Consider the following 22,919-nt stretch of genomic DNA (forward strand, 5'->3'; position numbering starts at 1 on the left):
CCATTTCAATATGTCTCATTTATATTCTTGTTTTATTTGTACCTTTGGGGGAACCGGTGGAGCTTTCTTTTTTCAAATTTTTTTTTAGTAGTTGGAAGAAATAGCTAAGAGGACGAAGAACCTCCGGCTCCGGGCACATCTCTTTGATTCCACTGTTCTTCCTGCATTAACATATGCCTCAGAGACCTGGGCCCTACGCAAACAAGATGAGAACGCCATTCAGGTCTCCCAAAGAATAATAGAAAGAATAGAAAGAGCTATGCTTGGAATATCACGTTCCACTCAAATGAGAGAACGAATCCGGAGTTCTGACATCCGTCGACGATCAAGGATCAGGGACGCTGTCTCATTTGCCAAGGTGTCGAAAATCAGATGGGCTGGTCACGTAATGAGATTTAAAGACGACCGTTGGACTAGAGCTGTTACTGATTGGATTCCACGGGATGTCAAGAGACCGCGTGGCCGCCCACCTACCAGATGGTCAGACTTCTTCCTGAAGATCATGAACGATCGGTTTGAGGCCCTTCATGTTCCCAGAGCGAACAGATGCCATTGGGCTACACTAGCACGCAACAGGGACAAATGGAGACGTTACTGGCGCCCGCTCGAGCAAATCGACGACTAACGGGAAGTTAAGTGATTAAGTGATTTTTTAGTAGTCGGAAATGTATTACTCATGTTAAACAATTTTTTTATTTGGTTTATCCCAATTATTTATTTGTTTTCTATATCATTAATTTATGCTTTTGCATTTATTATCACCTTTTGAAAAATTTTACTTTAGTTTATTTTACTTCTTTTCCTGATTACTTTCTTTAATTACATAAATTACTTGCTGAATTTTCAGACATTAGAAAAACAAATGTATGTACTCAAAATTATAGATTTCCCTCAAGCAGCTTATAAACTTTATCTTACCAATGTTGAAATTCAGTATTTTAAAAACTAACTTTCAGAGTCAGAGAGGTGTTTTAGGAAGTTAGGCCTTGCATGTGTTTCTAGTTTTCCCCCGGCATCAGATAGGCCCAATAACCTTCTTCCCAAATCCTAGCACACTAGAAGTGATTTCTGAGCATAAAGCCAGGAATAAGATCTGAGCATAGCTGGGTGTGGCCCAAACCACAATTCCTGGTAAAAGTGAATAAATAGAAACTAAGTACTCTCAAATTTCCATTTTAGTTTCTTTTACTCATGAGTAAATAGAAATTTATTTTTTACTTTCAGGAATTTGTGTTATCTCTATAACAATTATGTTCTATGTTTAATCAGGCTATATGATACCAGCTTTTATTTTAATTTGTTGGTACTAATATTAGTTCTGGCCAGTCATTGTAAGTATTCTCTGTGAGCTTGAGAGAATGTGCATTCTACACTGTTGGCGGACAGTGTATTGTATGTACAACTGAACTTATTTTACGAATCAAGGATATGTCTCAGTGATAAAGCATGTGTAAGGACTCAGATTTGATTCCTGGCGCTTCTAAAAATAAAATAAATAAACGAACAAGTTTATTGCTTTTTAAAATATTTTGTATCACAACTCGTTTCGTTTGGGGGGTGAGTGTGGGCTTTCCAGTAGCAACCAGAAAAACTGCTAGACAAATTCTAAAAGAGCTGTAACACTTTTAACTAATTTCTTGATTTACCTATTAGTGATGATAGAATTGCCCACAAAGACGATGGTGTTAAGTTCTTCACATAAAAAAAGTGTCTGTCTGTGGCAGAGGCAGACTTGGGGTGGGGTTGGAAAGAGGAAAATTGAGGACATTGGTGTTGAGAAGTGTACACGGGTCAAAGGACAGGTGTTTGAGCATTGTAATACTGAAACTCAATCATGGACAACTTTGTTTTTCTCACGGTGATTTAATAAAAGAATTTTAAATACTTGAAATATTTTGAAACTACTTTATTAGGTGCATTTAAGTTGGAATTGTTAAATCTTTCTGGTAAGTCTGAATTTTAAATAATATATAGCAATCATACTAATTTCATTTTGTATTTATTATCTTCACAGGGCAAAGCCTGGCAAGCCACCAGTGAGGTATTCAATATGCAAAAAACAGTAACAACAAGTCTCACAATGGAGCTGTTACTGGTGACTGCTCGAACTATTTGTTGAACAGCGGAGGACAGTGCTACAGAGCTATTTATTATCTTAAATTCTGTTTTGTGTTGTATTAATAAACTTTCATTGACGTTCTTGTGGGCTGGAGCGATACCACAGTGTGTAGGGCGTTTGCCTTGCACACAGCCAACATGGACCCGAGTTGGATTCCTCCGCCCCTCTCAGAGAGCCCGGCAAACTACCAGAGTATCTCTCCCACATGGTAAAGCCTGGTAAGCTACCCGTGACGTATTCAATATGCCAAACACAGTGACAAGTCTCACAGTGTTACTGGGCCCTCTTGAGCAAATCGATGAACAACGGGAGGACAGTGACAGTGACAGTGACCGTTCTTGTGGATATTACTATATATCTTTAGATTTATTGCTAACATTTCCCCCTTATTGTTTTATGTGTTTTTGTACTTAAAAAACACATGCAGCTTAAATTTGTATGTTTTTATCTGCTCTGACAATTTCACATTAAATTCAAGACATATCTATCATGATTCCTCATATATTTGAATTTATTTTGCCACCCAATTTTGCTATTTGTTTTTTCTTACTCTAATTTCTTTGTTTGGTTTTGGGGCCACACCTAGCAATGTTCAGGGGTTACTCCTGGCTTTTCACTTAGGAAGTACTCCTGGTGATACTTGGGGGACCACACGGGATGCCTGGGATTGAACTCTGGTTGGCTGTGTGCAAGGCAAGCACCTTACCCACTGTACTATCTCTCAGGTCCTCTCTAATTTTAAAATAAATTCTGGCATCTTCCCCACTCCTATTCTTTTAGACAGAGATTTTCCTCCCTCATATACATTTTTTCTCCATTGATTTAGAGACTATAAGACATTTTTAAACTTTTAGTCATTACCTAAAAGTTTCCTAGAGCTTAAATACCTTACGAATTATAATTCGGATCAGTAGTTTGGTATTTGTCCCAAATAAATATAAAATTTAGGATTTTTTAATTTTCAGTCAATTCCATCCCCCATCAATACACTAATGTTGACTCAAATATTGTTTATCATTGATTTTTGCTTCTTTAATCTCTTAGAAATTATTATAGCTTTTTATATGTATTGTTAACCTATTAAATGTTCGCACAATCTCTTCTTTTTTAAAAATTTTATTAAAACACCATGAATTACAAGGTTGTTTTTTTCTTTTTGGGTCATGCCTGGCGATGCTCTCAGGTTACTCCTAGCTCTGCACTCAGGAATCACTCCTGGCCGTGTTCAGGGGACCATATGGGATACTAGGAATTGAACCTCAGTTGGAGAGTGCAAGGCAAATGCCCTACCCACTGTGCTATCGCTCCAGCCCCTACAAAGTTATTCTTAGTTGAGTCTTAGACATACAATTTTGCAGCATGCATCCAACCACCAGTGTCAATCTCTCTCCACATATCCTCTTTGCTATCCAGACTTTCTTTTTTTTTTTTTTTGGTAGAGAAAGTTCAATTTTTGTTTCCGTTTCTGGTCTTGGATTTCTAGCAGGACATCTGCTTGGTTGCTAGCAGGACATTGGGGGCTCACCACGTACCAGATAGATTGAGAGGGAGGGGCTGAACACATAGCCTATGGAGGCAAAATGTTTACATTTTCACTAAGGGAATAAAATTCACAAGGATTTCCATGTAAACACCCACCAGTACAGTACTCCAACCCTGACCCCCAACCAAGACCACCAAAAAATAACGCTCAGAAATTACTGCGCGTTAATATTCAGATATCATGTTTTGTGTTTATTTATTTTTGGGGGGACATATTCTGTAATGTTCTAGACTTTTGCCTGACTGCTCAGGGGAACAGGGCTCGGGGAACCCTCTGGGGTTCTAACCATGGATCCTGGGGCAGCTACTCCCAGTTTGACTAATTTTTTTTATTTTATATTTTTTATTTTTTATGTTAAGTATTTTTATTTTTTAAATTTATTTATTTATTTATTTTGAATACCCATCTCTCCACCAGTGACCGGTTCCCACCACCGTGGATCCCAGTATGCCTCCCACCCCCCACCCCCCACCCCAGACTGATATTTTTTAATTGCACAAAACTTCCAATTGCTGGAGTAGCTCCAACTGTTCATGTATTCTGTTACAACAGTTGAGCATGAAACTAAGTCAATCAAAAGCCCAGAATGGGCCTTGGGGTAACCCAGAATGATGCTCAGGAATTGAGGAATGGAAAGCATTCTATGTGTAGTCAATATTCCTGTCTATGTGTTTGTATATCTTCATATCCAGTGGTGTTCTCAAGCTACTCTTAGCTCTGTGCTCATCAACTCTTCAAACAGTGCTCAAGTCGACAATGCACTGAATTCAACTGGGATCTAAAATAGATCAGCCACATGAATTGAAAGTCCCTTCTTCGCTCTGTAGCTGAGTGGTCATTGATTAGTTTAGTAGTGGATGAATTATGCAGCAAAAATTAAATTCTTTCAAAATTTGAACCAGTGCTCAAGAAGAATTATAGAGTGGGTGTGCAGGAGAAAGTCACTTTTTCAGTTGTGTTGACCTATTGTTCAGCTATGAGTTTTAGTTTATTAGAGGAAAATATGAATAAAATGTATAGTAAAATGGAGGGCTGGAGCAATAGCACAGTGGGTAGGGCATTTGCCTTGCACGCAGCCCACCCGGGTGTGATTCCTCCATCCCTCTCAGAGAGACTAGCAAGCTACCAAGAGTATCCCACCCACATGGCAGAGCCTGGCAAGCTCCCTGGGGCGCATTCGATATGCCAAACACAGCAACAACAAGTCTCACAATGGAGACGTTACTGGTGCCTGCTGGAGCAAATCAATGAACAGTGGGACAATGGGACGACAGTGCTAAAGTAGTACAGTGTTTAATAGTAAAACACAAAACTTAGTTATTTTAGAAGTTTACTTTTTAGTTTGAAGAGTTGATATCTGTATTTATAGACTTAATTTCTTGCAATCCCTCACAAGGGCACCTGCCAATCATGGAGTGAAATAGGAACAATGGCTTAGGGTGCACAAGAATGGTGTGGTTTATGATCAATACTTGATTGCTTTGTATAATCAGTTTTATTATTTTCTATGTCAAGGCTTGCTTCACTTTATGTCGACGTAAATTTACTGGGTGTTGAAAGATAGCCCCATGACAAGTGGGCCCTAGCAAAGCAAGTCCCAGCCCATATCCCCCCTGCAGCTGCGGCAGGTTGACAACACCAGGTACCCCCATCTCCTCCTTGCCCCTGGAATTCGCCAGGTAAGGCCACAAGGCTGGAAAAGGCCTAATGAGGCATCTCCTTGCCATGGAATCCGCCTAATAAGGCCACAAGTTCAGAGAAGGCCTAATGAGGTATTTTCTTGCCCTGGAATTCACCTAATAGGGCCATAAAACCCGAAAAGGCGTAATTGACTGCCCGGTGGGATGGCCTGGTGACAGGTACAGAAGAGAGTGGCTGGTGCTGATGGCTTGTTGCAAAATGACTGGCTGCCTGCGTGCAGTATCTAATGTGATAATTCAAATGTATTGGGTGATTTGTGCGTGGGCATTTCTGAAATGCGCGGGAAGATGGCCTATAAAAAGCCCCCTTTGAAGAGGCTCGGGGCTCTCTGTCACTGATGGTTTGCGGTCATGCTGTGAGCCCAAGCATGCTCAAATAAACCTCTTGCTTTTGCATGGACTTGGTCTCTCAGAGTTCTCCTTGACAGGTGAGGCTGTCATGATCTCGGACCCTAACAGGTGTCAGGATATGGGACATATGAGTTAACTAATTTTGTGGGTGCTTATGAAAATGACACGTGTGTAGGATGTGTTTTTTCCTCGCCTGTGCTTGTGGTGGGAGGCTGATGCTCTTGCCTAGCAGGACTGCCCTCCAGATGCTGTGAATACACTCCTCCAAAATTTATTTGTTGACGTCTCCTTGTCTCCTTGGTTCATGACCTCAAAAACTTTGAGGCTCATGTGATATTTGATGTGGACTGAAGCACAACAGTACCTGTGGACAGCTGCAGAGATTTTTTGGCAAGTAAAACAGATTATATTTGGAGGGGCTTTTGAAGGTGTTGAGGGGAAGTGAGTGAGGAAGAGAAGAAAATCAGAGAGAGGGAGTAACGCGTTCAAGAAAGAACACAGGCCTCTCCGCCCTTGGGGAGAACCCCTACACACATCCCAGTATTAGACATGGAAGTATGAAAGTACACATCTCAAGAGGGCGACACATGTGCTGGGGCACTCCACGTGCTTGTGCCCCTGGGCATAAGGAGCACATAAGACCGGGCAGCATATAAGTCGCTACAGAGATTTTTTTCAAAGAACCACTTTGTATATGCTTTGTTCAAACCTTTACTCAGTTGCCCAGGGTGTCTGAAGAACTGATGTCCCCAAATCTCTCAGATTTGGGTATTAGGAGTCCTTTGTTCCTCCCAGGAAGTCACTAACGATCTTCTCTCTGGGCCTTTAAATCACTGTTCGGGACTTTGTGGAAGAATGGACGCAGTGCTAGTGACCCGAGCAGGCCTGCACACGACATGCCGAGATGGACCACAAGGGTCATGTGAAAGATCTCAGAACAAGCACATCATTTTCAGGATCAGTGAGTTTTTTATTGTTTTTGTTTTCTTCTTTGTATCAATTTGGGAAGGGGCACACGAAGAAGTGCTCTGCGATGATTCGTAGTGGGGCGCCAGGAACCACATGGGTGATGGGGATGGAACCCAGATTTCCACTTCATACAAAGCAAGTGCCCTTCCACTGCACTATCACTAGGGCCCACAAACCAGTTCTCTGACACCATTAAGACTTGTGCTAACTTTCTAGAGAAGGCACACTCACAGTATTCCACTATTATGAAAAATACTAGAATTTTTTAAGTTTTCATTTGACTCATTTCAGTGTCTAGGGAGATTAAGTTCCTGCATTCCCAGCATCAGGCTCTGGACTTCCTCCTAAGTTGTCGAGAGACCATAGATGTGGTGGTTGGGATGGAGCCTGGACCTCCACCGTTGAAGTCATATGCTTGCTCCACTGAGCTATCCCAACAGCCTAAAAATATGTCTATTCTATTATGAATCTTGCCAGCTACCTCATATTGATGACCTCATTCTCAATGAAACTGCAGCAATGCCAAATCCTGAAGCTGTGGTTTGAGTTCTGAAATTGATCACAGCAAGCCAGATAATAATTAATCCTATAGACCCTGGATGAATAGGCCAGCAGGCGGATCTCTGTGGTTCTCTCAGTAAAAACAGGCCCACAGAAAAGAGAAGATCCTCTGGGAGGAACACCGTGAGGAGCCTGACAGCCCTCATAGTAATTTGTGGGCTTTTGTATTTGTCTAGAACCAGTGATATCTGGGGGAGCATGGAGTGCTGGGGATCAAACCATGATCAGTCATGGGTAAGAACAACACCATCCCCTCTGTACTGTTGCTCCACCAAAACCAGCTTTGTCAATGGCTCAATAATTCACGTTTAAGGATTAAGGCTGAAGAAAATCTCTTAGTGAGTCAGAGTGAGAACAGCAGGTAGGCACACAGGGTGACAGGGAGAGATCGCTGAGCACCACCCAAAGGAACCCCTGATGACCATCAGGAAAAAACCCTCTGCAACACCAGGCCCCACAACAAAATAAAAGTACTTTTTTTCAGTTTGCTCAAAAACCAAGCTAATGATCCGAGGCAAAGACAAGTGTAGGGACAGAGATTGGGGGGGGGGGAGGTGGTTCTGCTGCTCCTGAAAAGGGCACCCCGACGTTGCGGGCTGTGCAGCCAGGCTGGTAAGTGACAGAGGGAGATGGGACATGGAGGGTTCCGAGTCTCATGGGCACATGACAGATGAAGAAGAATGGAGCAAAGTGAAGAAACAAAGCAAGTTTTCAAGATGCACAGTTTCGGAGAAGGAAGGTCAGCGTAAGCCCGACACACTCACCTGGATCCAGGAGCCCAAGGCAGCCGGGGTCGGCAGCACAATTCACACAAGTTCAGGGCACCACACACTGCGCAGTATCCATGCCAGGGAGGGACCGGAGACACTCACCTGTGTTGGGATCGGAGATCACCCCTGAGGATTCAGACAAAGAGTCCGGCGGGAATGCAAACCACACATCGAGATTTTATTATCCAGCTAGCTGGGCCCTCCCGTTGGTCGTCGATTTGCTCGAGCGGGCCCAGTAACGTCTCCATTGGAGACTTTGTTGTTACTGTGTCTGGCATATCGAATACTCTCGGTAGCTTGCCGGGCTCTCCGAGAGGGGCGGAGGAATCGAACTCGGGGCTGAAGCATCCTAACACATAGGTCAGAGCTCAACCCTGAGTGCTTATAGTCAAGGGTTTATATAGCCATCCTGGGCTCTCAGGCCCCAGAAGCAAGCTCAAAGAAAAGAAAAAAAAACTTCCAAAAGTAGATATAACTTCAAGCATTCCAAATACAAACATGGGAGAAAAAAAAAATCAATGTCATACTTCAAGAAAACATATTGTCAGTCAGATCCAGGATACATGAGACTTGTATATCAAGAAAATATTCCCATAATAAAAAAAATAAATCTTGGGGCTGGAGCGATGGCACAGTGGGTAGGGCGTTTACTTTGCACTCAGCCAACATGGCCGACACAGGTTCGATTCCCAGCATCCCATATGGTCTTCCAAGCACCGCCAGGAGCAATTACTGAGTGTATGAGCCAGGAGTAACCTCTGAGCATCGCCAGGTGTGACCCAAAATGTAAAAAGACTATCAATGTCATACTTCAAGAAAACATATTTTCAGTCAGATCCAGAATACATGAGACTTAAATATCAAGGAAATATTCTCATACATCAAGACAGCAAGAATTCCTATAGGTCAAGGCATGTTATCAGTCAGACATAGGACACAAGATACAGGTGTGTTGACTCCTAACTCTCCAGTCCTGTGTCTGTGTAAACATCAGGGGCTATTTCACGCCAATTTGCTCCGTTAAGTCATATCCTCAGGGCCAGAGTTGCTTCCCACCAAATTGTACTTTCATCCAATTAACTCGTTTATGTCATATACCCTTCATGGCCGATCGACCAGGGTGAGAAATGTTTGGCTAGGTGCTCTTTACAACCAGGGTGACAAATGAGAAATGGTGGGCAAGCTGCTTCTCACAATTCATTGTACCTACGAGGACTGTCCTCCCATTGTTCATTGATTTGCTCAAGCAGGCCGAGTAATGTCTCAATCGTGAGACTTGTTACTGTGTTTGGCATATCAAATACATCACGGGTAGCTTGCCAGGCATTGCCGTGTGGGCGAGATACACTCGGCAGCTTGTGGGGCTCTCTGAGAGGGGCTGAGGAATCAAACTTAGATCGGCCTTGTGGGTCTCATGCAAGCCAAATGGCCCCCTCTGTGTTATGGCTCCAGTCCCTCTTTGATACATTTTACGGGTTCAAGCCACATGCAAGGCACTGGACTAATACCCATTGGATTATCGTTTTTTATTTTTCTCTTTATTGTGAGGATTTTCCTTTACTGATTCACCATGAGCTATTTACAAAGCTTTCATGGCTAAGTTTCAGTCATTCAATGATTGAACATCCAGCCCTCCACCAGTGTATTTTTCCACCACCGAAGTCCCCAGTATCCCTCTTGCACCCCCACCCAACCCCACATGCTGCCTGTATGGAAGGCACTTTCTTTTTCATTCTTTCTCTACTTTGGGGCATTATGGTTTTCAATACAAATACGAAGAGGTTATCATGTTTGGTTCTTTGTCTACTTTCAGCACACATCTCCCAACTCTTGGGCAGTGCTCAGTGCTCAGTGCTCAGGGATACCATCCCTAGCAATCCCTCCAACCATCATTGATCTAGTCACTGGACTCTTTCTTAAGCTCCTTATTTCTCACTTTTCTAGAAATAAATAACAGTTTGAATTCAAACAAGTTAAAGGCTTTGTTTACCAAATCAGTTGGGGGTGTGCAAAGCAGGAAAAAGTCAGTTCATTTGTACTTGAGAATTGTAACATAAAGAATGACTAGGAGTGTTCATTATTAAGAGATTAAAGTGTTAGATCTGCAGTATTTACAATAGGGTTCCCCAACCACCACTTGGAATAATTCTTGAGTGAGTAGACCAGAATAACCCCTCAGCCTCAAAGGGGTGGGATCCAGAAATGGAAAAAAATGGCCAAAGGGCAAGCTGTGAGGATCTCAGAGATGATGGAGGCATTGTTCATCCCAAAGGCTGCCGGAGATTGAATGAATCATTCAAGGTAAATTGAAATTCCGATTTTAGGGACTGGAGGGCATTTGCCTTGCACAGGATGACTGGGATACGATCCCAGCTTCCCCTCCCAAGTCCACCCGGAGTGATCCTGCCTTCAGAGCCACTGGGCATTTCTGGCTGTACCCTTACCCTCAACTCCCCAAAAAACAAGTCTGTTTTGTGAATTGAACAGAAAGGTCGATGTCAGGGTGAGCAGGTTTATGAATGACAGATGTGTCAATTCAATCTCTGTGATCAAGGCTTTCTATGCCTGTAGATGATTTTCTGAGCTCACCTCCAGTATCACATGGTTCCTTGCTACCACCGGCAGTAATCAGCTACCTGGGCAGCACTGGGTGCTTAGTATTTCCATCTTTGGAGTGGGTGCCAAAGCCAGCAGTACTCAGGGCTTATTCCTGCCTTTGCACTCCGGAATCAATCCTGCTGGGGCCAGGCTCAGAGGGCATACACGGCAGTGCTTTGGGGACCATATGGGGTTCTGGGTCTCCAACCCATGTCAGCTGTGTCAAAGCAAATGCCTTACTTATGCTACCATCTCTCTGGCCCCCACCATTTTTTTAGCTTTTTGGGTCGCATCCAGCGATGCTCAGGAGTTATTTCTGCCTCTGCATTCAGGAATCACTCCTGGCGATGCGTGGGAGATCATGGGATGCTGAGGTTCGAACCCAGGATTGACTGGGTGCAAAGCAAGTGCTTATCTGCTGTACTATCTCTACTACCCTGATTTAAAAGACTTTTCTCAAAGTAATTGTGTCATCTTTTTCCAATGTCCAGAAAAAAATCCCATGCTTACTAAATACAATGTTATTTCTGTGGTTTTGGAGAGTGGCTGGGCCACATCCAGCGGTGCTCAGGAATTGCTACAGAAGGTGCTCAGAGCACTGTATGTAGTTATGGGGATATGAACCAGTGCCCACCATATGCCAGGCAATATCCATACTAGCTCTTCATTTAAAAATGTGATTGCAAAGAAGCTGTGTAACAGTACTCCCGGGGCTGAATTATCTGCCCTTCTCCCCTTCAACACTTCCTATGTTGAAGTCCTAACATCCAGGACCTCCTAATGGTTTGGAAGGAATTTATGTAGGCAGGCAGACAGATAGGGAAGGTTCTCTACCAAGGTAATGCCAGTAAATTTCCCGGGAATAGCTGTAAGTTTGTGAAGGCCAACCCTGCAGAAAACGGAAACTAAGGCCTGATCAGACCCTCACTTATGGCCAGAGAAGCTCCTGCAGAAATAAAAGGCCAGGGAAAAAATTTCAAAGAAGACCATCACCTCTCCCAACGTCCCTAGGCAACCTCCTTACCAACAACGGACTTTTACCTAGCTTAAAACCCCACATGAGTGCAGGCTGGAGAAACCCTATAAAGGCCACCTTGAACAAAGGAATGGCGCGCAAATGCTGCCTGAGCCCATGTGCTGCTTGTACCCACATGGGTGAGCACATGTGTCGCCCACATATCCCCTCTAGAGATGTGGACATTCATGCTTTCCTGTCTGATACTGGGGTGTCTGTAGTGCTCTCTCTGCCCTTGGAGAAGCCCAGGATGCCTCCTGATTGTGTTACTCTCCACTCTCCAACTTTCTCTCCCTCCTTCCCTTCAAAACCTCCAATTAAAATCTGTTCAACTTCACTGCTTGTCTTCATTAAACAATGAATACGACTCCTGAAATTCTTTTTTGAGAGTCGAGACAAGACCCCAGTAATCTGTAGGTGAAAACGGATGTTGGAGCTATAGGTAATAGGCTGGATATTTATTTTATTTATTTATTTATTTAAAGATTTTATTATTGAAACCCTGTGAGATAGACCCTTACAAAGATGTCCACGTTAAGATTTTCAGTCATACAGTGTTCCAACGCCCATCCCTCCACCAGTGTACATTTCCCAGCACCAGTGTGCCAGGTTACCTCCCGTCATCCCCCACCCAGCCTGCCTCTACAGAAGACACTTTTCTTCCCTCTCCCTCCCTTCTTTCCTCCCCACAGTCAGCAGATTTCTTGAAGTTTTGAGGAGACACATCCACTGGTGCTCAGGGCATCAGAACCCTCGCCTGTGTGTCCTGCACACTGACCACACACCCAGTCCATCTTTTTACTTCTCTGTCCAACAGTGCTCACTGACCACATTGAGGCATTTCTGTTCTGAAATGTAAGTAGTTCACTTGGATTTTATGGGGGTTTTGATGTCCCTTCGGAACATCTGAGTACATGTCCCCATATCTGGCCTAACCACAAGGTCATAACAGGGTGCAGGTGGGAGTTACATTATCTATTCTGAGCCAGCTTTTGCAACTCTAGCTTTTACAGCTTTTAGTGTTTTCTGGTTAACTCTTTCCTACCACTTAACTCTTTCATGACTATTAGCCTGGGTGGCCCTTACAGATCCTCTCAGAATGGGAGAAGCATGCTGAAAATAGACTATAGACCAAATATGATTGCTACTCAATGCCTCTTTTGCAAACCACAACACCCAAAAGGAGAGAGAGAAAACAAAATGGAATGCCCTGCCACAGAGGCAGGGTGGGATGGGGGGGATAGGGGGTGGGAGGGATACTGGGACCCGTAGTGGTGCAAAATGGGCACTGGTGGAGGGATGGGTACTTGATCATTGTATAACTGAAACCCAAGCACAAAAATTTTGTATGTCTACAACTGTACCTCATGGTGTTAAACTAATAAAAATTTTAAAAAAAGAAAATTCAGGATTAGCTGGTAACAGGTGTAAAGGTATAAAGTGGTGGGAGTTGAGGATGAAGAGGAGATGGGAGGATTAAAGTCACAGGAATTGGGCCGGAGTGATAGTGCAGTGAGTTGGCGATTGGCCTTGCGTGTGGCTGTCCTGGATTGGAACCCCAGCATCCCAGATGGTCTCCCAAGCATTTCTGAATGCAGAGGCTGGAGTTACCCCTGAGTATCTTTGCGCGCGGTCTAAAAGCAAATCAAAAATATTGAAAAAATAATAAAATCACAAGAATTCCTGAAACATGGACTGGGCTCAAATCAGCTTTGCCCAAAAGGTGAGAGAGAGAGAGAGATAGAGACAGAGACAGAGAAACAGAAATCGACAGAAACAGAGAAGAAAAGTGCCTGCCATAGATGGGGGTGGGCAATGGGAAACTAGGGAACCGGTGGTCGAAAATGTACACTGGGGAAAGAAAGATGGCGGCTGCACGGGAGCCTTGTGGACAGCAGTTTTGAGCCGGGGGTGGGAGCGGCAGGGACCTCATGGGAAGGGGGGCGTAATGGGCCGTCCTTCACGCCTGACCGAGGTCGCCAGCTGCCCCCCACGAGCGGCTCTCCGGCACGGCCACGACTCCAGAGCACAGAAACCAATCTCTTAACTATCTAACTTTTAATAGAAATTCTTCCAGGGTTAATAAGTAAAATAGCAGAAATCAATAGCAGCCGCGCGACATCATTTTATTCTTAAACCAAGTTGTAGAAAGCAAATCATTTCACAACGCTGATTCAGGATGTCTGATTGGGGGAGGGGTCGTAAACTCTATACAATAACTGTGCATCTTCTATCAAAGCAATGTATCTAGTCAAAGTAGATAGAGTATTAACTAGAACTCATCTGCCTCACAGGAATTGGGAGGGGTGGGAGGTGGGGTTCTATTGGGGTTCGCGGTTAAAAATAAGTATTGGTAAAGGGAAATGTGTTTGATATTTACATGACTGAGACCTAAACCCGAAAGCTCTGTAACTTTTCCCACAGTGATTCAATAAAGAAAGAAATTATAAAAAAAAAAGAAAATGTACACTGGTGAAGGGGCAGGTGTTGGGACATTTTATGACCGAAATCCAATCATAAACAACTTTGTCACTGTATTTCACTGGGATTCAATTAAAACAAATTTTTAAAAATAATAACCATAAAAGGGGTTGGTCCAATTTTTTAACCCTTTCTTGTTCTCTGGTTGCACTCAGAGGCTACTTCCAGCCCTGTGCTCTAGGAGAGTCACTCCTGACAGTTAGTGGGGGACCAGGCATTGCAGGGATCCAACCTGGGTCTCTGGCATGCAGAGCACTCACTCGGCTCTTATCTAATTTCTTAACATGCAAACTGGTGGGCCTGCTCAGAGGGAAGCACGGGAGCATGTGGGTGCTGGAGGACTCTTCCGGCTGCTGGAATATCTCCAGGATTGGGGTGGTGGAGCCCCGCAGCCGCTTCCCATAGAGAGTAAACAATCTCTCAGAAACAAAGAGTGGCAAATGCACGTTCACATTTGCATGGAGGAATCTAGGAAAGAGACCCAACGTGATGAACACTAGCAGAAGCACAGAACAAGGGAGAACAAAGGACAGGAGACTACCCCAGTCTGTGTTGTCCCACTTCTACAGAGGAGGAACTTTCTGGTGAGGTCTGTACCTTAGGGAGTCCCGTTACCTCCACAGTGGACGCGTTCCTGATTCTGTAGGATTTTGACAAATGAATGAACCACTTCCACACAAAATTCTAAGGCTTAAGAAGTGAGTTTACTGTACATTCAAGTCAGTCAAGGAAAACAAAACTGTACATCGCCCACCCCAAAGTCCAAGCATCTCCTCCTGCCCATTTATGACGTCACTCGTCCTGTCCCACGATGGCGAGTCCTGAGTACGATGGCCTGGTCCTGTCCCTCGCCGTCTGCTCACCTCCAGTGTACGATGGTCTGGTCCTGTCCCTCGCCGTCTCCTCGCCTCCAGTGCATGATGACCTTGTCTTGTCTCTGCACCGTTCACTCTCCTGGGTCTGGAACCTGTGCTGGCCTGGAAGCTGTCACCTATTTCCTCCCTGTTGGACCCTGCTGCTTATCTTATTGGGCTTGTCTGGGACTGTCCCCGACAAGCTCCTGAGCTTTCCTCATCTTTATTAACAGTCGCGTGCACATGGGCATGGAACTTTGCTACCCTGTTCTCTCTGTGGCCAGGGGTGAGGAGCAAATAGAGTGTTGCCCAGCTCGAGAGATCGGGGGTGTTCCTGTTATTTGCTGCTTTGCCCCCTCCCCTCCCAGCTCTCCATGACCTGTTGTGACAGGAAGCAAGACTGAGAACAACCCATTAAAGCAATCAGTTGTCCTGGTCTCTTCAAACTTCTCCCACGGCAGCATTCCTTCCACACACACACACACACACACGCACACACACACACTCCCCACCCCTGTCAGCTGGTACCCACAATTCCCTTCAGGATCAAGAGCAAAGTTCTATCTTCTGTATGGACTTCCTGCTGAAAAAGGGGGCTGCTGAGTTTTCCTGGGGCCCCTGCGTTCTCTGACTAGGGCAGGACTAAGAAGTTGACCCTCAGAAGCTGAGCAAGTTTATCTGGCAGCCAATCAGATGCTCTCTGGAGTTGCAGAACTCAGGGCGACAGGCATGAAGAGGAAATCTGAGGTCACGGTCACGGTCACGATCCTCCCGTTGTTCATCGATTTGCTCGAGCGGGCCCAGTAACGTCTCCATCATGAGACTCGTTACTGTGTTTGACATATCGAATACGTCATGGGTAGCTTGTCAGGCTCTGCCGTGCGGGTGAGATACTCTCGGTAGCTTGCCGGGCTCTCCGAGAGGGGCGGAGGAATCGAACTCTGGTCGGCCATTGTTAGCCATTTGTAAGGCAAATGCCCTACCGCTGTGCTATCGCTCCATAATTTATGACTGGCAGGAGCACACTGGGAAACCGGAAACTAGTGTGTGGGGGAACGTAGCCAAGTTCCAGGGGTCTGGAGCAAGTGTTTCTGGACCTCTAATGAGCCAGGAGCCGGGGTGTCCTGGGGTTTTTTCGAGAGCACAGGTTTCTCAACTCTGACATGCACCCCCAACCTTAGTTCCTGGGGCCACAGTGACAGTACAGTGGATAAGGCAGTTGCCTGGCACACAGCCAACCTGAGTTGGATTCCACTCGAGCACTAAGAGACTAAGGGAAGCACTGGACATTTAAAACTTACATCTTATTAGAGAAGAACCCAAAAAGCCAATGCTTTTTGTTCAGGCACAGATCTGACACTTCGTGCTTTTCTTAAGAGAAAAAAAAAAAACCGTTAGCACTGGATCAGAAAAGTAAGCACTCTATCTCCTAGGGCAGAGACCCATATTAAAGTTTCCTGTGTATAGATGTAGGCAACATTCAGGATTAAAGTTTCCTGTGTATAGACGTAGGCAATATTCAGGGTTTTCTTTGAAAAAGCAAAGCCATAAGTTACTATCTTATGTATTCCTCAGTTAACGGAAAGGTAAGAATCTAAGACATTCATGAAAACAGCAAAACCCACATCAACCACTTTTTCTGTTAGAACCGAGACCCAAAGGACCACCTTTGCACTCATGCAGGAATACTGTCACTCCTTTTGAAAAGGTTAGAAACAAAGTAGCCAGTGTTCTTGTCAGAGAGATAAAACAGAAGTAACCATCTTTAAAACCTCATCTCCCATTCCTTCAACTTCTTGTTCGTGAGGTCTAGAGCTCCTCACATGTTTCAAATATTTTCTAGATCCATCCCCTCAGGCCCACAGCTTGGTTGTCAATACTCCCTTCCTTGAACAAGGCCCCTTTTCACATCCTGAATCCAGTGCAGTTCTTCCCCACTCCAAGGATTTCATGAAGCCACAGAGAGATGCTAAGGCACTTGCCTGGAACATTGCTGACCCGGGTTCCATCCCCAGCACCCATAGAGGACCCTGAGCCAGCCAGGAGTGATCCCTAAGTGCAGACCCAAGTCAGCCTTGAGCATCACTGGCTGTATAGTGCAGAAACCAAACCTTGAAAAACCACAGAACTAAACAGAAAAAATCGTGATCCTTGTCCCAGTGAACTTTCCCCCATGATCCTGCAGTGGTCACTGAAGTGGGTTATTTCCCATGAGGACATTCATTCTGAGTTGTGGGTAAGAAAGATCCGATGACTCATTTTCCCATCTGTCTAGAGAGCTCAACTTTGTGTTGTTACATCGTTCAAGGTTTGACACTGGGCCTTCTGATGTGGGAACGAGATCTGAGATGGGGCTGAGGCTGGGATCAGGGCACCTGACTGAAGAGGAGAAGGTCACACCCGGCGATGCTCAGGGGTTACTCCTGGCTCATACAATCAGGAATTGGTCCTGGCAGTGCTCGGGGGGCCATATGGGATGCTGGGAATCGAACCTGTGTTGGCCATGTTTGCTGCATGCAAAGCAAACGCCCTACACACTGAGCTATCTCTCCAGCCCCGAGATTGATTTTTTTTATTATGGGAATAATTTCTTGATATACAAGTCTCATGTATCCTGGATCTGACGGACAATATATTTTCTTGAAGTATGACGTTGATTATTTTTTTTTCTCCCATGTTTGCATTTTGAATGCTTGAAGTTATATCTACTTTTGGAAGTTTTTTTTTCTTTTCTCTGAGCTTGCTTCTGGGGCCTGAGAGCCCAGGATGGCTATATAAACCCTTGACTATAAGCACTCAGTGTTGAGCTCTGACCTATGTGTTATGATGCTTTAGCCCCAGCTAGGTGGATAATAAAATCTCGATCTGTGGTTTGCATTTCCGCTGGACTCATTGTCTCTCTGAATCTTCAGGGGTGATCCCGGATCCCAACAAAGGTGAGTGTCTGCAGTCCCTCACTGGCAGGGATACTGCGCAGTGTGTGGTGCCCTGAACTTGTGTGAATTGTGCTGCCGACACCGTCTGCCTTGGGCTCCTGGATCCAGTTCAGTGTGTCAGGCTCACGCTGACTGTCATTGTCCTAAACTGTCCATCGTGAAAACTTGCTTTGTTTCTTCATTTTGCTCCATTCTTCTTCATCTGTCATGTGTCCATGAGACTCAGAACCCTCCATGTTCCATCTCCCTCTGTCGCTGGCTGCACAGCCGGCAACGTCAGGGTGCCCTTTTCAGGAGCAGCAGAACCACCTCCCACCCCACCATCTCTGTCCTACACTTGTCTTTGCCTCGGATCATTAGCTTGGTTTTTGAGCAAACTGAAAAAAAGTACTTTTATTTTGTTGTGGGGCCTGGTGTTGCTGAGGTTTTTTCCTGACGGTCATCAGGGGTTCCTTTGTGCGGTGCTCAGTGATCACTCCCTGTCACCCTGTGTACCTACCTGCTGTTCTCACCCTGACTCACTAAGAGATTTACTTCAGCCTTCATACTTAAACATGAATGAGTGAGCCATTGTCAAAGCTGGTTTGGGTGGACCAACAGTACAGCGGCGATGGTGTTGATCTTACCCATGACCGACCATGGTTTGATCCCCAGCACTCCATGCTCCCCCAGATATCACTGGTTCTAGACAAATACAAAGGCCCAAAAATTACTTTGAGGACTCTCAGGTTCCTCATGGTGTTCCTTCAAGAGGATCTTCCCCTTTCTGTGGGCCTGTTTTTACTGTGAGAACCACAGAGATCCACCTGCTGGCCTATTCATCCAGGGTCTATAGGATTAATTCTTATCTGGCTTGCTGTGTTCAATTTCAGAACTCAAACCACAGCTTCAGGAGTTGTCATTGCTGCAATTTCATTTGAGAATGAAGTCATGAAATATGTGTTAGCTGGCAAGATTCAGAATAGAAAAGGCATATTTTTAGGCTCAGTGTAGCAAGCATATGACTTCAACGGTGGAGATCCAGGCTCCATCCCAATCACCACATCTATGTCTCTCGACAACTCAGGAGGAAATCCAGAGCCTGATGCTGGAAGTGGAGGAAATTAGTCTCCCTGGGCACTGAAATGAGTCCATTTGAAACTTAAAAAAATTCTAGTATTGTTGATACTAGTGGAATACTGTGAGTTTGCCCTCTCTAGAATGATAGTACAAGCCTTCATGGTGTCAAAGTACTGGTTTTTGGGCCCTAGTGATAGTGCAGTGGAAAGTACATTTGTTTTGTATGAAGTGTTCACCTGAACTCCATCCCCATCACCCATATGGTCCCTGGTGCCCCACTACGACTCATCGCAGAACACTTCTTCGTGTGCCCCTTCCCAAATTGATACACACAAGAAAACAAAAAGAAGAAAAAACTCACTGATCCTGAAAATAATGTGCTTGTTCTGAAACGTTTCACATTGTCCTTGTGGTCCATCTCGGCATGTCGTGTCCGGGCCTGCTCAGGACACATGCACTGCATCCTTTCTTCCACAGAGTCCCGGACAGTGATTTACAGGCACAGAGAGAAGATTGTTAGCAACTTCCTGAGAGGAACAAAGGATTCCTGATACTCAAATCTGAGAGATTTGGGGACATCGGTTTTGCAGACACCCTGGGCAACTGAGTAAAGGTTTGAACAAAGAATATGCAAAGTGGTTCTTTGAAAAAAATCTCTGCAGCGATGTATATGCTGCCTGATCCCACTTGCTCCTTATCCCCAGGGGGCCAAGCACATGGAGTGCCCCAGCACATGTGTCGCCCTCTTGAGATGTGTACTTTCATACTTCCATGTCTAATACTGGGATGTGTGTAGGGGCTCTCCCCAAGGGCGGAGAGGCCTGTGTTCTTTCTTGAACGCGTTACTCCCTCTCTCTGATTTTCTTCTCTTCCTCACTCACTTCCCCTCCACACCTTCAAAAAGCTCTCCAAGTATAATCTGTTTTACTTCCAAAAAAAATATCTGCAGCTCTCCACAGGTACTGTTGTGCTTCAGTCCACATCAAATACCACATGAGCCTCAAAGGTTTTGAGGTCATGACCAAAGGAGACAAGGAGACGTCAACAAATAAATTTTGGAGGAGTGTATTCACAGCATCTGGAAGGCAGTCCTGCTAGGCAAGAGCATCAGCCTCCCACCACAAGCACAGGTGAGGAGAAAACACATCCTACACACATGTCATTTTCATAAGCACCCACAAAATTAGTTAACTCATATGTCCCATATCCTGACACCTGTTAGGGTCCGAGATCAGGACAGCTTCACCTGTCAAGGAAAATTCTGAGAGACCAAGTCCATGCAAAAGCAAGAGGTTTATTTGAGCATGCTTGGGCTCACAGCATGACCGCAAACCATCAGTGACAGAGAGCCCCGAGCCTCTTCAAAGGGGGCATATCCTTGATTCGTAAAATAAATTCAGTTGTACATACAATACATATCCTTGATTCGTAAAATAAATTCAGTTGTACATACAATACACTGTCCTCCAACAGTGTAGAATGCACATTCTCTCAAGCTCACAGAGAATACTTACAATGACTGGCCAGAACTAATATTAATACCAACAAATTACAATAAAAGCTGGTATCATATAGCCTGATTAAACATAGAATGTAATTGTTATAGAGACAACACAAATTCCTGAAAGTTAAATAATAAATTTCTATTTACTCATGAGTAAAAGAAACTAAAATGGAAATTTGAGAGTACTTAGTTTCTATTTATTCACTTTTACCAGGAATTGTGGTTTGGGCCACACACAGCTATGCTCAGATCTTATTCCTGGCTTTATGCTCAGAAATCACTTCTAGTGTGCTAGGATTTGGGAAGAAGGTTATTGGGCTTATCTGATGCCGGGGGAAAACTAGAAACACATGCAAGGCCTAACTTCCTAAAACACCTCTCTGACTCTGAAAGTTAGTTTTTTAAAATACTGCATTTCAACATTAGTAAGATAAAGTTTATAAGCTACTTGAGGGAAATCTATAATTTTGAGTACATACATTTGTTTTTCTAATGTCTGAAAATTCAGCAAGTAAATTTATGTAATTAAAGAAAGTGATCAGGAAAAGAAGTAAAATAAAGTAAAGTAAAATTTTTCAAAAGGTGATAATAAATGCAAAAGCATAAATTCATGATATAGAAAACAAATAAATAATTGGGATAAACCAAATAAAAAATTGTTTAACATGAGTAATACATTTTCAACTACTAAAAAAATTTGAACAAAGAAAGCTCCACCGGTCCCCCCAAAGGTACAAATAAAACAAGAATATAAATGAGACATGTTGGAATGGTCAATGGTCAACAGAGATTAAAATCTACTAAGGGATATAATGCACAAATGTAAATATATTTGAAAATTTAGGTAAAACATGTAAATTCTTAGAGAATGCATTTATTGTAATTTTTTAAAAGAGAAAGAGGATATCCAAATGATCCTATATAAAATTGAATTAGTGCCCATACATTTTTCATACAAAAAATAATAATAAGCTCTAGAGGATTTTCAGGTGAGTTTTACCAAATGTTCAAAAACAGATGATTCCAATCTTACATGAATTATTCATTGAATATTAAGAAAGAGCCACTCCCAATTCATTTTATGAAGTGATGACTATGTATATGTAAAATGTTAATGCTTCTCATTTTTTAAAAAAATTATGTTTATATCTTTCATTTTTAATTTCTTCCTCTATCTGGAACTGATTATATGTGTACATATACATATATACGTATACATAGATTGATATAGATGTTGATATTGTCTTAGTACCATTTATTTAAGTGGGGGAGATGCAAAGAGATGAGAGAGATGCAAAGAGCCTCAACAATAAAGAAAAGGAGCCCTCATGTGCCCGAAAATACTAGAAAAGGTAGGCTTCAATAAAAAGATGATTCTTTGGGGATGAAAGGGAGTTTATCAAATGAAGAAAGTAGGAGAAATAAAACACAGAAGTCGTATTTGTAAAATCATTTTTATAAAGGTATTATCAGTAAAATTCAACTGGAAGTATGTTTCTCAAAGGGAAAATATTGCTGGAGGAAAAAATAAATGACAGAGCACATTTATGCATTCATTAGGAATCAATCTTTCTTTCCTTTTCCCTTTCTCTGTCTTCTCCTTCAGTCTCTCTCTCTCTCTCTCTCTCTCTCTCTCTTTCTCTCTCTCTCTATCTCTCTACCCACCCCCAGCCTCTTTTCCTCTCCCTTTCCTTTCCTTTGCCTTCTGTCTCCTGGTTATTACGAGTGACATATTCCATTCAATGACAGCAAAAAGAACTCTACTCTTTCTGGTCAATGGAGAGGCTTTTCCATAAAACATAGCAAATACTTCAGTAGTGTGGGTAACCTGCTTTGGTTTGAAGCATGCTAAATTATTCTGTATCTTAGACAATGACATAATGCCATTAATGTGTGTGCCTGTGTCTACGAGATATTATTGTAACACCGTAACACTGTCCTGCCATTGTTCATCAATTTGCTCCAGTGGGCCCAGTAACGTCTCCATTTTGAGACTTGTTATGAGACACTATATAAATTCTTAATTTTACGAACTGAGAAGAGCAGTAATGATATTTTTCAATGAAAGCTATGTTTAGGCAACTCAGTGATTAAAAAATAAAATAAACAAATTGTTAGCTTGATATCCTTTATCTTTATTTTACAGTATTAAGTTGATATATAACTCTTTTGTACAATGCATTTATGAAATTTAAACCCATGCTCTCATTTACAGAGAAGCTCAAATGATCTGTCGGAAGATATAATGGTTTCTTGGTAACAGGTTTGATAGTGAAAGAATTTTCAGAGTGCTAAATTAATGATTAATATATTAACTATTCCAAGCTTTTCTATTCAGATTTTTCCTTTAATGCATCAAATGGTCAATATAAACTGAACATTTAACATAAAAAAAAAAAGAAAGGACGAGTCAGGAGTATTTGGAGCCTGGACCTTTAAGACTCTGACCGGAAGTGTCG

General features: G+C 43.3%; 1 non-coding gene across 1 annotated transcript; it reads right to left on the reverse strand.

The window, feature by feature from the left end:
* Positions 1–1,563: 1,563 nt before the first annotated feature.
* On the reverse strand, positions 1,564–1,625 carry LOC130019076 (U7 small nuclear RNA). Its single transcript, XR_008791732.1, has one exon. It is a non-coding gene; the product is annotated as a U7 small nuclear RNA (small nuclear RNA).
* Between the last annotated feature and the right edge of the window lie 21,294 nt (positions 1,626–22,919).

The sequence above is a fragment of the Sorex fumeus genome, unplaced genomic scaffold (assembly GCF_029834395.1).
Source record: "Sorex fumeus unplaced genomic scaffold, SorFum_2.1 ptg000471l, whole genome shotgun sequence".
In the NCBI taxonomy this organism is placed as follows: domain Eukaryota; kingdom Metazoa; phylum Chordata; class Mammalia; order Eulipotyphla; family Soricidae; genus Sorex; species Sorex fumeus.